This window comes from Halichoerus grypus, chromosome 15 (assembly GCF_964656455.1).
Source record: "Halichoerus grypus chromosome 15, mHalGry1.hap1.1, whole genome shotgun sequence".
Taxonomy (NCBI): Eukaryota; Metazoa; Chordata; class Mammalia; order Carnivora; family Phocidae; genus Halichoerus; species Halichoerus grypus.
The window spans coordinates 57,606,985-57,621,632 of record NC_135726.1 but is presented as its reverse complement, the minus strand read 5'-3'; the positions used below and the strand labels follow the sequence as shown (position 1 = coordinate 57,621,632).

At 46.9% G+C, this 14,648-nt stretch overlaps 1 pseudogene across 1 annotated transcript in view; it reads right to left on the bottom strand.

Annotated features, from left to right (window-relative positions):
- The window catches only part of LOC118535642 (leukocyte immunoglobulin-like receptor subfamily A member 6), a 5,864-nt pseudogene extending 1,800 nt beyond the window's left edge, over window positions 1–4,064 (bottom strand). The window contains exons 1-6 of the transcript XR_013444421.1: window positions 3,865–4,064; window positions 3,669–3,704; window positions 3,180–3,464; window positions 2,411–2,713; window positions 1,917–2,213; window positions 1,223–1,530 (exon numbers count right to left, since the gene is read on the bottom strand). The product of XR_013444421.1 is annotated as a leukocyte immunoglobulin-like receptor subfamily A member 6 (transcript). The remainder of the gene's footprint in view (window positions 1–1,222; window positions 1,531–1,916; window positions 2,214–2,410; window positions 2,714–3,179; window positions 3,465–3,668; window positions 3,705–3,864) is intronic.
- Window positions 4,065–14,648: the final 10,584 nt, after the last annotated feature.

The window sequence follows — 14,648 nt, the reverse complement described above, 5'->3', positions numbered from 1 at the left end:
AGGAGGAAAAGAAGAAGAAGAACAAGAACAAGAAGAAGAAGAAAAGAAGAAGAAGAAGAAGAAGAAGAAGAAGAAGAAGAAGAAGAAAGAAGAAGAAGAAGAAGAGGGGGAAGAGGAAGAAGAAGAAGGAGAAGGAGAGGAAGAAGGAAGGAGGAGGAGAAGAAGAAGAAGAAGAAGAAGAAGAAGAAGAAGAAGAAGAAGGAGAAAGAAGAAAGAAGAAGAAGAAGAAGAAGAAGAAGAGGGGGAAGAGGAAGAAGAAGAAAGAAAGAAGAGAAGAGAGGAGGGAGGAGGAAGGGGAAGGAGGAGAAAAATGTGTATCAGATAAGATGGAGCTATAAATAGAAAAGTCTGTAATACATTTAGGACTGATTAAAAAATTATAAAAGGTGTTAATGGGGTATTTGTATAGGGTCACCAGCCAAGGTGTCATTTGGAAAAGGATTTTAAGTCAAAACTGAAGAGTGGCAAACAGTGAGGCATAGGAAGAGAGAGTGTCAGTATTTATCACACAATGAATGACAACATCCTTTGCCTAAGCTATTCTATTCTAAGAATTTAACCAAGAGATGAGGGGTAATTGCTTCCACATACCTCTGTGCATTAGGTATGTGCAAGGATATTTATCACAGGATAGTCTGAAATATCAAAAGGTTGGGAATAAACAAATTGCCAATGCCAAATTATAGGGTACTGGATACATATATCCTGACACTTTCAAGCAAGAAACGACTATACAAACCCTTAAAAAGTTTAAAAGAGATTTGTGTTATACCAGATAATTCTTTAGAATGTATTTCATTTTTTAAAAATAGAGCTGATCAGAACTGTGTCTATAAGATGTTGATGTTTGTCCACCCATGGAAGATATGTTTGTAGATTCTCCCTGAATGTTCAGGGGGGAAAAGGTAGGTGAGTGTGGTTGGGTTGGTTTTGGGGGATTGAGCAAGTGGTAGCAGATTGAGAGGTAACTACTCTTCTTGTACCCCATTTGTGAACAGTTTCTGGGATGGACCATGTCAATGCATTCCTGTTAAAGAAGTAGATAAAAGCAAGTCTTCTGGCTTTTTCAGAGATGCTGCATTTCACACGTCGGTCGGGGCCCAGTGGGAGGTGTGGGGCAGAGGAGGGAAGGACAAGGTGCATCCAGAGAAGTGGCTGCTGTGGGGTCATCCAGACACTAGACAGACGGGATGGGGAAGAAGACATTCGCACAGCCCCTCACCTGTGACCATGAGCTTCAGGGGGTTGCTGGGGTGTGACAGCAGAAAAGGGGTGCTGCCGAGTGACCCGTAGCACCTGTAGGTCCACCCGTGGTCCAGCATCGCAGGGCACAAGTCAAAGTTCGCCTGAAATTCCCCATCTTGGTGCTGAGATCTGAGGTGCAGGGGGGGCCGGCTTCCCCCTCCTTGGACAGAAGGAACACATCAAACAAGCTGGGGCTCTGACACCGCGGGGTCACATTCTCTCCCGGGGCCACAGAGGGCCCCGGCTGGGCAGACAGGGTGGGAGTTGGCCCCTGTGGGAGCAGGACTGGGAGGGAGAGTCCAGGGTGTTAGGGTTGGTTCCACCCTCTCGCCCCTCCCCTGAGCTGAGATGAGCTGTCACTCAGGCGCTCCATCCAAGTGCGGCTCCTGGCTTCTTCTGTTCCCACTTTTCTTAAGATCGCACTTTATAAGGTTTGATAGGTAAATAAAGAATGTCACTTTTTTATTTAACTGATAAGGTTTTTGCTATTTTGTTATTTGCGATTTTGATGAGTAAACCAAAGAATATTTGCATTCTGGAAAAAAAAAAAAAAAGATTGTCCTTTCCGTCCTGGCATCTCTCTGCCTGTGCTCCCTGCCCCCACTTCCAACAAGACCCTGAAGCGCCAGTCCAAGAAAAGTGGGAGTGTGAGCTGGGATATGACTCCTCACCTGCGACCAGGATGTCCAGGGCGTCACTGGGGGCCGACCACTCGGAGGAGAGCTTGCGTCCACCATAGCATGTGTACCGGCCCCCGTGGGAGGGTCTCACAGGGCCCAGGTAGAAGTCTGCCCCAGAGAGCCCAGCCTGGGGCTGTCGGCCAAGAAGCTGGGGAGGGTCACGTGCGCCCTCCTTGGACAGAGCGAATCTGTCGTAGCCGACATCAGAGCGACACTGGAGGGTCAGGCTCTGTCCAGGAGCAACCACCGGCCCTGGCAAGACTGACAGGGATGGTTTCCTAGACACATCTGGGAGAAAAGGTGGTTCTGGTTTCCAAGAGGGTCAGGTTCCTCCTCCTCCTCCCACAGGCCTCCCACTGCTGGCTCCCAGAGTCCTGAGCTCTCTTGCCCCAACCTCATCCTACCCCGTGTTCCACCTGAGATGAGGCTCCTCTCACTGGTCTGGAGACCCAAGGAGTTCTGGGATCATACCCTGAATTCCTCACCTGAGATCAGGAGCTCCAAAATGTGGCTGGAGGTGGACCACACATAGGGAGAGCTCAAGAAATAATCATAGCACCTGTATGTCCGCCTGTGACTTGGGCTCACATGGTCCACAGTGAAGAGTGCCTGGAACCACCTATCAGCTTGGCGCTGTGAGTCCAGGTGTCTGGGGTGGCCCTCTCCTCCTTCGCTTCACAGAACAAACCAGTCAAAATCCTGCCATGAACCACACTGGAGGGTCACGCTCCCTCCTGAGGTCACAATGGGGCTGGGCAGGGCTGAGAGGTCGGGTTTGTTGAACATTCCTGGGAAAGAACAAGCCAGATGTGTTAAAAGGGGAGGGGGCGCCTGAGGACAATGTGCTAAGTGAAATAAGGTAGACGCAGAGGGACAAATACCGCATGATTCCACTTCTATGAAGAATCTAAAGAGGGTCAGATTCGTAGAAGCAGAGAGTAGAATGGTGGCTGCCAGGGGCTGCAGGGAGGGGAAGGGGGAGATCATGGGTATAGAGTTTCAGTTTTGCAAGATGGTTCAGTTCTGGAGATCAGCTGTGCAACACTGTGCCTATAACAACACTGTATTGGACACTCAAAAATTTGTGAAGAAGGTAGATCTCGTGTTCTAAGTTCTTACCATAATAAAAAAAAAAAAAGGAGGGGAAGAGAGGGGAACACCACCCCCAGATTGTCAACGGGACTCTGCTGTAGAAAGGGAGGTCCCTCCCCGGGCACAGTCACCTCACCTGTGTGGACGGAAGAGCCTGCTCACCTGTGACTGCCAAGTCCAGAGGCTTGCTGGGAACTGACCACCTTGTTTGTCTGTGATACAAGCAGGAGTAGCGCCCAGCAAGGTGGTAGGTCATGTGTGGGAATGGGAACTTGGCCTTGTTGCTGGGTCCCAGTGGAAATTGCCTTCTCAAGGGCTCTGAGACTCCTTCCCGGTACAGGAAGTACTGGTCAGCTTTCTGAGACCGCTGACACTAGATGCTCACAGGCTTCCCCTGGGCCACCACAGGGCCTGGCTCTGCCCCGATGATGGGTGTGAGCAGCGTCTCTGGAAGAGAGTCAGAGTTGCAGTCCCTATATTCTCTATGCCTCAGTTTCCACTAGCTCTCAGCCCTGGGGCCCCTTGTACACCTTCTTTATTGATCAGTTTAACATTCCTCTCCTCCATCCTCCAGATGCCCTGGCAGGGAGGGGTGTCCTATATTGTGCCCAAGGAGGAAGTGGGACCTGGGACCCCCCGGGATGGGCTCACCTGCCTGCACGTGGGTCATCTGGCCCAGACACAGTCCTGGAAGAGAGATCCCAGTGAGAGGCCACTGACTCCTGAGCAGATCCCCACCTTTCCTGAGCATCCCAAGTTAACGAGACCTCCTGAGAGATCACAGCCTGGCTTTGAGAGGGCTCCCTCTCCCACACAGGAGTCTATCCCCATCCTTCCAAAAACTCACCGAAGCAGAGAAGGACTGTAAAGGTGATGGTCATGGTGCTGCCTCCCACTGGACAAGGCTGCACAGATGGACAAAAGCACAGAAACTGGCAGACCTGACATACCCAAAGGATGCGGGCAGCAGGGGGCTTTCCCATTGGTGGGCTCAGAGAAAGGGGCTCCAGAGGACGCCTGTGCCCCTGCAGACAAGTGAGACCTGATCTGTGGTGAGCCCAAGCTTCTATCTACTAGGCGTGACCTCCTTCCTGAAGAGGGTGGGGACCGAGTTTCCAATCCTGAGTCAGCCCCGTTGGCCACATACAACCTGGGTGTGCCCAAGGGAATACCACTTCCCTTCTCAAGATCTCCATATATGGGGATTTCTTCCCTTCAGCCAGTCACCCAGCAAACGTCCATTTGAACCCTTAGATTTTTTCCAGGCCCTGGACATTCATCTGTGAACGAGAAGATGTAGTCACAGTGCCGGCAGGGCTCGGATTATCAGAAGACAGATGTTCAATAACGGATCTCACAATTACTTATTTGAAAAAGAGAAACACACAGAAATATGAAAATGTATAGCAGTAGGGAACTATAAGCTGTATATTAAAAAATAGAAACCTTGTACCCATCCTCACGGGGTATCCTTAAGGACTGATTATGCACTCGCCATCACTCATCATCAGGGAAACGCAAATCAAAACAACCATGAGATATCACTGCACATCTATTAGGATGACTATTCTCGAAACACACCCACAAAGACAAAAAGTACTGAAGGGGAAACAGAAAAATTGGAGCCTGTGTACACTGTTGGTGGGAAGGCAAAATGGTACAGTTGCTGGAAAACAGTATGGAAGTTCTACGAAGTATTAAAAATAGGACTGCCATATGATCCCGCAATCCCACTCTTGGGTATTGATCCAAGAGGACTGAATTGGGATCCTGAAGGAAAATTAGCACTCTATTGTTCATTGCAGCATTATTCCCGGTGGCCAAGATGTGGAAACAATCTAAGTGCCCTTCAACGGATGGATGGATAAATCACATGCGGCATCCACATACCATGGAATATTATTCAGGAAATATTCTTAAGAAGGAGGAAATCTTACATTTGTAACAACATGGATGGACGTTGAGGACATTGTACTAAGTGAACTAAGCCAGTCACAGGGGACGGATACTGCATGAATCCACTTACATGAGGAATCCAAAATGTCAAACACGTAGAAGCAGAGAGTAACATTGTGGCTGCCGGGGGCTACGGGGAGGGAATGTGGGGAGGCGATGTTCCACGGGTACAGACCTTCGGTTCTACAAGATGAGCAAGTCCTAGGTATCTGCTGCACAACATTGTGCCTGCAGGTAACAATACTGGATCATACGCTTAGGAATTTGTTAAGAGGATTGATCTCATTTCTATTGTTCTTACCAATATAAATTTTAAAAAGACAAGTCACTATGGTGTCAGACTTCATAGTCAAGATGGCAGACCAGGCCCATGTTTGGAGTCCCCTTCAGCTCCAAATGCAGGGAAGCTCTGGACAAAACGTTTGTAAAACATGTGGTCATGGCCAGACAAAGAGAGAAGTGGGGGTTCCATGGGGGAACAAGGCTGCGTAGGAATGACCAGGGGCTGAAGCAGTGCAGTTGGAGCTGTGCTGAGAGGGAAGACTTACAGTATGTTGGTGACCTTAAAAATAAGCCTTGCCAGTTATTTCACCAGCAAAAGATGGGTTTATCGGAAAATAGGAGAGAATCCCAGACCGGAACAAACATGCTGCACCAAAATCATGGTCAAGTCCAGGGAACAAAAGGGAGGTATGATTTTTAAGGAGAAAGGGGGTAAGTTGGGAAGGTTGCAATAAACTAAAAGTACAGTGGAGTTAAGTGGGCATCAGAAGACTCCGGGAACCAGACTGAGGGTTACAGAAGGGAGGTGGGTGGGGGATGGGGTAACTGGGTGATGGGCATTAAGGAGGGCACATGTGGTGATGAGCACTGGGTGTTATATGCAACTGATGAATCATTGAATATTATATCAGAAACTAATGATGTATTATATGTTGGCTAATTGAATTTAAATTAAAAAAAAAAAAAAGGAAGTGTGGTGGCTTCTCATTGGCCGAGCTGTTGCCCCGGGGGATAAGCATAGCATCTCTCCCCCTGGCTGGAATAGAGGAGTAGTACTCAGAAGCAAGGTCAAGTCCATGTAAGTTCAACTCCACCTCTTCCTGTTGGGTCCACCATTGACTACAAGTGGTAGAGCATGACAGTTTCCTGGCCAAAACCTCCTGACTCCATTTTAGCAACCGATTTTCACCATGCAAAGAACTCTGAACAACAAAAAGACAAACAACCCAACTACAAATAGGCATAGGACTTGAACAAATATTTCTTCAAAGAAGACATGCAAATGGCCAACAGGTACATGAAATAGTTAAATAAATGAATGAATAAATAAATAAAATCTTAAAAAAAGAAATTATACACAACTCTCTCATTTTATAGCTCAAGCCTCACACAGAAAGAGAATAAATAACATGTGCCCAATACTCATATGAAAATTAGCAAAGCCAAATTAAGCTGTCAGACTGAGTACAGAGCTCGACTCTCTTCCTGGTTTCCATTGGGATTTGTCCATTCCAAGGCACAGAGACACCCTCTTCATCCTCTTCATCGGTGGTGGCCCTCAGCCCCCAGAGGCCCTAGAGACCCTAGATACTCATCACAGGTAGTCATGGAGCCTGGCTGAGGCCAGAAGGTAGGTTTGGGAAGTGCTCCTGGAGGAGAATCAGAGGTGGAATTTCAAGGGATCCTTCACAATCACAGTTGTCCTAGAGGAATCTCTATCTCTATCTCTATCTTCCCAGAGCTCCCCTTCCCAAGCCTCCCTCTCCCCAGTAGGCAGAGCAGCTTCCAGAATATATCCACGCCCTAGTCCCTGGAAGCTGTGAATCTCTTACTTCACGTGGCAAAAGGGACTTTGAGGATGTAATTAAGGTTTACAAACTTTGAAACAGAGACATAGCAGTAGCCTACTGATACACTTAAAAATAAGAGAGGTGAGGGAGGACGAGGTCTATCAGATATTACAACACAATAGAAACACTTTTTAACAAAACCATCTAGTACAAGCACATAAAGAGAATAGCCAAGCTAAGAATTGAATCCAACTAGTTATAGAAACTTAGTGCATTGAGAAAGTGGCATCACACATCATTGCAAAAAAAAAAAGGGCATTTTAAAAAATAAATGGTTTGCTGAAAACTGAATTGGATTTATCCTCCATATTGTGTAGAGCAAATAATTAAGAGATATAAGTATATAAAACAAAACCAAGTAAGTGCTAGAACAAAATATTGAAGAGCTTCTTCATAATGAGAGAGAGAAAGGACTCTAAACCATGATGCAAACCCCTGAATAAATTTGAGGTTTTTTTTTAAAGAAAAACTCTTGCAAGGAGAGGAAAAAGCCCATAAGCCAGTTTGAATAACAAGGCAAAGAGAGAAAGAACATATATATCACATATATCATATTGTATGATATAAATTGTAATAGTTTATATATATGCATTTGTGCATCTACATACATATATATTACATAAAAGGGCTAATTACATAAAAGGGTACATTTCCCCAATACAGTAAGTTAGAAACAAAAAAAAAATGGGCAAAGCCTATTATCCCTTAAGATAATGGACACAAGACATGAATGGATAAATAAAATGTGGTCTGTCCAGACTGTGGAATATTATTTGGCAACAAAAAGGAATAAAGTCCTGATTCATGCTACAAAGTGGATAAAACATAACACATTATGTTTTGAGCAATACTTCACATGCTAAGTGAGAGAAGCCAATTACAAAAGATGTGTATGGTTCACACTCATATGAAATGTCAAGAATAGACAAATTTATGGAGAGAAAGCTTAGTTGCCCAGGGCTGGGGAGATAGTAGTGATTGCTAGTGGGCATGGGGTTTCCTTTCGGGGTGATGAAGGTGTTCCAAAATTGACGGTGGTGGTAGTTGTTCAACTCTGAATAGTTCAAAAAGCCACATTGAATTGCACACTTTAAAATGGGTGAATTGGGGTGCCTGGGTTGGCTCAGTCGGTTAAGCGGCTGCCTTCGGCTCAGATCATGATCCTGGGGTCCTGGGATTGAGTCCCGCATTGGGCTCCTTGCTCAGCAGGGAGCCTGCTTCTCCCCTGCCTGCCATTCCCCCTGCCTGTGCTTGCTCTCTGTCTCTCTCTCTCTTGCTCTCTCTGTGTCAAATAAATAAATAAAATCTTTAAAAAAATAAAATAAAATGGGTGAATTGTATGGTATGTGAATCATGCCACAAACTGTTACCAAAACCAAAGTCTGAAGCAAACTGAGATATTAACTGAAAGTTTGTATCCTGTCTGTGCACGTGACGTGTAATCATATAAACAGGTGCTCTGTGCATTCATCACAAGAGAATGTCAAATGAAAGTCACACGTGTTTCAGAGGTCAGATTCGAGCATTTCTGAACATTGACCACAAACACCGCCAGGAAGGCTGTGCGGAGACACTCACTCTCTCCCCTCCGCTGGCTGGCAGAGCCCAGAAATGTGATGACACTGACCGCAGAAAATCCAGTAAGTTACATGACCAGTGAAACTCCCATCGGCCCAGCAAACTGCTCTCAGGAATCTATGGTGAAGACGTTGGGGGACAGAGACGAAGCCATCCCTGTGCGTTGTCTGTCACCAAAGCTCTGTCCATTAAATCCAAAGAGAGGAGACTATTTGGGAGCATCTGGGGTAAAGCAGCCATGGACGTAATGAAGAGGATTTATATGAACCAATACGCCATGGCCTCTGGGATGCACAGTATGGCAGACTGGACGCCCCCCCGCCCCGCTTGCTTTGATGTTTGCTGTCTCTCAGTGTACAGTAGGTAAGAAATTATGTTCCCTAGATGACAGCGTTCTGTGGTCAAGGTCATCCTCATCTACATGTTGAGCTTCCCTGCCTACTGCAAAACTGTCTCCTTTGGGTGTCCCCAACACCCCCGGACCTGTGTATAGACACCCTCCCCATTTCACCCTTCCGGACCCAATCCCAGGAGGGTGGGCTCTGTGGTCGCTGTCCGTGGTGCTGACTGGTACTTGGCCTTTCGGTCCGTTTCAGCACCATGGCCAGAGTCTACGAAGGCGGCAAAGTTACCCTATTCCGATATCTCGGTTGGCAAGCTTGCCTCAGCGAGCCCCCATCGTTGGTCTATGTAGCCTATACAACCTATATAGCCTCCACGCAGGAGTCAAACAGAAAATATTCAGTCAGAGTGTGAAGATAAACTGGAAAACTACAGGGGGATGTAGTTGTTGACATTAATTTAAACTCCCTTCACAATCTGTGCATCCTGAATGGAGATAGAATGTGGAAGCTCAGGATTTGGCCACACGCTCGGCATGCCAGCCACTGGAACAGCCCATGGTGTCATATAATGTTAGCTCTCCCTATCTGCCTCAGAACATCTCTTACCAGACCAAGTTCAGGGTACGAGCTATTGGGTATGACCAAAAGATACTGGACTTGGGGGCACATCAAACTGGTTTCAAAACCTAGAGCTGACTCTTGCGAGCTCTGGGTCCTTGGGAATATCATTTCACCTCTTTGAGTCTCACTCTGCTTTTCTCTAAGATGGCAGTGATAATGGTACCTGCTTTGTAGAAGTGTTCGGAAGATTGATGGTCAGAGATTATTATACTCTGCCTTTCACAGGAGGCAACCAGTTTAGCTAGGAGGGCAGGATCTGGAGCCAGGCAGTCTGGGATTTGATCATAGCTCTTTCTCATTAACTATGTTGTGACTTAGGGAAAGTCACCCTCATGCCCCTGTGTTGCCATCTAAGAATGAGGATAATGCTGGGACCTACTTCATAGGGTTTTGGTAAGAAACTAAACAGTTTCTATGTGTGATGTGTGAAGTAAAGTGCCTGACCTATAGTTAGCACCCGTGCAAGATGGGAGCTGTTCCTACCATTGTTGCCCTCATCATCATCATCATTACCCTAGTCGTTATGTGCCTAGACACAGCCTGACAAACTGCCTGAGGTCAGGAATGGTAGCTGTTTTTATAGACTACTGTTAGGATTGCTGACAGTGGACACAGATGAAGACACGGGAGCTAAGAATTGAAAGTGACTAGCCTGGGGCCACAGGGCAAGAGTTGGTGGAAGTGGGACATGAAGCCCAGCCTGTCTGATGCCAATGAATGGGCTTTTGCCACAATCCCACCTGCCCACATTTAGCATCAAGGAGGGAAGGACCTTAGGAATCCCCTCCTCCACCCCAGAGGGAAGACCAAGTCTCACAGTACTTTGGCCAGGAGTTTGCAAGGATCATCTTTCAGTCCTTCCCTCCTTCCTCGGCTTTGCCACTTGAACGAGAAAAGTTGCTTCATTCTTTCACAGAACCTGCAGTCGGCTCCCGGGAACTTTTCCTGGTGGGATTGGGGGCGGAGGGGGAAGGAATTGTAGATGGTCTTTGTTGCATGGGGTATTGCGAGATGGCTCAGCGGAAGGAGGAAGGAGCTGAGACTCATGAGAGGGAGCCCCAGAGACAGAGCTCAGCTGTCCTGGGAAGCACGCAAACGGCTGCAGTCCACTCCCAGTGCAATGGTTCTCCTGGGGCTCCCTCTGCTGGCATGGTCCTCACTCCCTCTCTTCTGCTTCCATCCCTATCTTTCTGGGGCCTCCTCTCTCTGTAGATTTCTCTTCCTCTTTGTGTGTGTCTCTGTCTCTCTGTCTCTGTCTCTGTTTCTATCCTCTCTGGGTCTTTCTCCTCTCCCTCTGAACCTAGATGGGGTTGTTTCAAAGTCCTTATGGGTGTTGGAAATCCTTTCTGATGGCAAAACCTGACCCTGGGTCACCCCACCCCTTAGCCTCCCCTGTCCACATCCCTGAGCTGCTGGAGAAATCCCCATAGCCTGTGCATTGGTCACTGCACCATTATGACCTCTGACTCTCCTGGTCTCTGTTTTCTCATCTGCTCAGTGGACCTAATAATAGCACCTACATCATAGGTTGATGTGAGGACTACATGAGATCATATTTGAGAAGTGCTTAGAACAGGACCCAGCACACAGCAAGGGCTCAACAGACATTGTCCTGCAGTTCTGAGGCTCCTCTGACTAACACCTTGCCTGCCCCCCGCAGCCTCCTTGGTGCCAGGATCCAGGCCTGTGGGGGGAGCCTCCCCAGCACCCGCCCACGCCCTACCCCACCCCCACATAAGATGGCCTAGGCTGCAGTCACCCCTCCACCTTCCACCTGCTCTTTCAAGAAGCAGCGCCCCTGCCCTGGGCTAAACCCACTTCATGTGCTCTGGACCTGGACTAGCCAATACCAGCCACTACTGGCTATTTCCTTCTAAATCAATTAAAATTAAGTAAAATTTAAATTTCAGTTATTCAGTTCTGCTAGCCACATTTCAAGTGCTCAGCGGCCACATGTGGCTACCATATTGTACAATGTAGATAACAGGACATTCTCATCATTCCAGAAAGTTCTGTTGGACAGATCCCTGTCTTCCTTGCTCCGGGGGGTCCTCTCCATCATAGAACATACCCTCTCCTGTATCTTCTATCACTCCTTCTCTGTCAGGGTCAGACTGCCTGAATTCAAATCCCACCTGCACACCTTAATAGCTGCAGTAACTAAGTTATTTAAACATTTTTAAAAATTAATTTTTAAAAAACCTGTATGTAGGGGCGCCTTGCTGGCTCAGTCAGTAGAGTATGTGACTCTTGATCTTGGGGTTGTGAGTTTGAGCCCCACGTTGGGCATAGAGATTACCTAAAAAAAATAAAGTAAAATAAAATCTATATGCAGTAACAATGAATGATTCCCAAAAGAAACTGCTAAGTGGGAAAGAAAAAAGCTGTAGCTCAGAATCAGCCACTAGGAGTTCATTTGTGCATTTCAAATGTTTTCTTGGAGCACGGTTTAGCTCAGCAGTTCTCAACAAGGGGCAATATCCCCTGACCAGGGACATATGGAAACACTGTTAGTTGACCACACTGGGGGGGGGGGGGGAGGGAGAACTACTGGCATCCAGTAGGTGGAGGCCAGGGATGCGGCCGAACATCCTGAATGCACAGGACAGCCCATCCATGACAAAGAATGATCTGGCCCCAAATGGCAATAGCAGAGAGGTGAAAAATGCTGATCGGTGTGTTTGCAAGGACCCACCCCGTTTGGGAGATGTACACCCCAAACTAATTTCAGGGGATACATGAGAAGGAGATTGGATTGGAGGAGGTCATCAAAACCTTACTAGTCAAGGTTTATTTCTCTCCTCTCTTTACAAACAGGGTGTATTCATGTATTGTTCGTGTAACTAAAAATTACATTAAAAAAAAAACACAACAACAAAATAGTACCAAATGTATCCAAACCAACCAAGGAAACAAAACTCTTTCTCTGACCCTTACCTCTCCCTCCAGATACGCTATGTCTCCTTCCTTCCTGTCATAGCCAGACTCTCGGGGTCTTCACCTCCTCTCTCCTTCCTCCCCACCCACCCCAGTCTGGCTTCCAGTGCCAGCCCCCTTGCAGCTCAGCCAGGCCACAGCTGTCTCTGGGTTGTTACTGAATCCAGTGAATCTTGTTATCGTAGTTGACCTCCTTTTGAGACTGCAGGGAGGGACTGTGCGACCTCCCTGAGCTTCTGGAGCCAATCTCTCTCCGCACCCTTTCTCTGGCTGCCACCCAGGACCTGTCCAAGTTCCTTTCCTTCTTACTATCCCTCCAGTGTCATTCTTCTCAGATGCTTTGTCCCAGGCCTCTGCTCTTCCTGCATTTCAATCCAGAACCATCTACACAATCGGTGGGATATATTGCAAATGAAAATGTGTGGTCCCTTGTTCAAAATTATTAATAATTTCGGGGCGCCTGGGTGGCTCAGTTGTTGGGCATCTGCCTTCGGCTCAGGTCATGATCCCAGGGTCCTGGGATCGAGCCCCGCGTCGGGCTCCCTGCTCGGCGGGAAGCCTGCTTCTCCCTCTCCCTCTCCCCCTGCTTGTGTTCCCTCTCTCACTGTGTCTCTCTCTGTCAAATAAATAAATAAAATCTTTAATAAATAAATTAATTAATTAAAAAAAATAAAGTATCTTACAGACCTTAAAATAGATTATCCTGGCATGATGGTGAATCTTATGTGTCCGCTTGGCCCAGCTACAGTGCCTGGTTATTCACTCAAACACTGACCCAGGTGTTACTGGTGGAAGCATTTTGTAGATGTGGTTGATAGTGATGATCAGTTGACCCTAACTAAAGGAGATTACCCTTGAGAGCATGAGTGGACCTCATCCAATCAGTTGAGTAAAACAAAGGTTTCTCTGGGGAAGAAGTAATTCTGCTCCTGCAGCATCTGCTCCAGCCTAGTAGAGTTTCCACTCTGCCCCATGGATTTGTGGCTAGCCTGCCCCTCCAAGCACAAAATCCAATTCCTTGCAAAAAATCACATATATGGTTTCACTTATTTGTGGAACGTAAGGAATAGCATGGAGGACATTAGGAGAAGGAAGGGAAAAATGAAGGGGGGGGAATCGGAGGGAGAGATGAACCATGAGAGACTTGGGCTCTGAGAAACAAACTGAGGATTTTAGAGGGGTGGGGGTGGGGGATGGGTTAGCCTGGTGATGGGTATTAAGGAGGGCACGTACTGCATGGAGCACTGGGTGTTATACGAAAACAATGGATCATGGGACACCACAACAAAAACTAAAGATGTGCTGTATGGTGACTAACATAACATAATAAAATTTAAAAAATAATAAAAAATAAAAAATAAATGTTAAGCTCTGTAGGGTGTGTTCTGGTTCCCTGGAGAACCTTGATTGATACATCTGTGTTATCCAGGTGGGCCCAATCTAATCACATGAGCCCTTAAAAGCAGAGAACTTTCTTTGGCTAGAGGCAGGAGGGAGATGGAGCAGAATGAGAAATCAGAGAGATTTGAAGCCTCAGAGGGATTCCACTCATCGCCAGCAGAAGGGAGCTGCATGGAAAGCACCAGAAGGATGCAGGCAGCTTCCACACACCAGCCCCAGCTGGCAGGAGCCAGGGATCTCGGGCCCACAGCCACAAAGAACTGAATTCAGCCAATGCCTCTAATGAGCTCGGAAGAGGATTGTTCCGAGTAAGGGGCACAGCCCTGCTGACATCTTGATTTCAGCCCTCACAGACCTAAGGTCCCACCCAGACTCTCACCCTACAGAAACTGTGGAATAAAAAATGTGGGTGGTTGTCAACCACACAGGTTGTGGAGATTCCTTACACCAGCAATGGAAAACCAATCTCCTCTCTCTCCTCTCTCCTGCAAATCCTGTCCGTCTTGGTTCTCAAGTCCAAGTAAGCCTACCCAAATCCCTTTTGGTTGTACCTTCCTCTCCATCCTCATGGCCCCTGCTCCAACTTAGGCTCCTCCCCAGGGTCCCTGCGCCTAGCCTCACAGCCTCCCAGCCAGGGCCAGGAGGAGGGTGACGCAAAAAAAAAAAAATAATAATAATAAATAAATAAATAAATAAAGGCAACATCAAAGAGTCAGTAACCAAGATTGACAACTATGTGACACAACAAATGAATAAATGCAACAAAAAGAATCAATAACACAACCATGATGAACAAAATATCAAAGTTTTAAATGAAGATGGCATCCGTGTGACTGATTTTCCTTTTTGTCCCCAGGATCCAATACAGCTCATCACAACCCTGATCCTGTCTTTATTTGAAGTTTTTTTTTTTTTTAAGATTTATTTATTTATTTAATTTG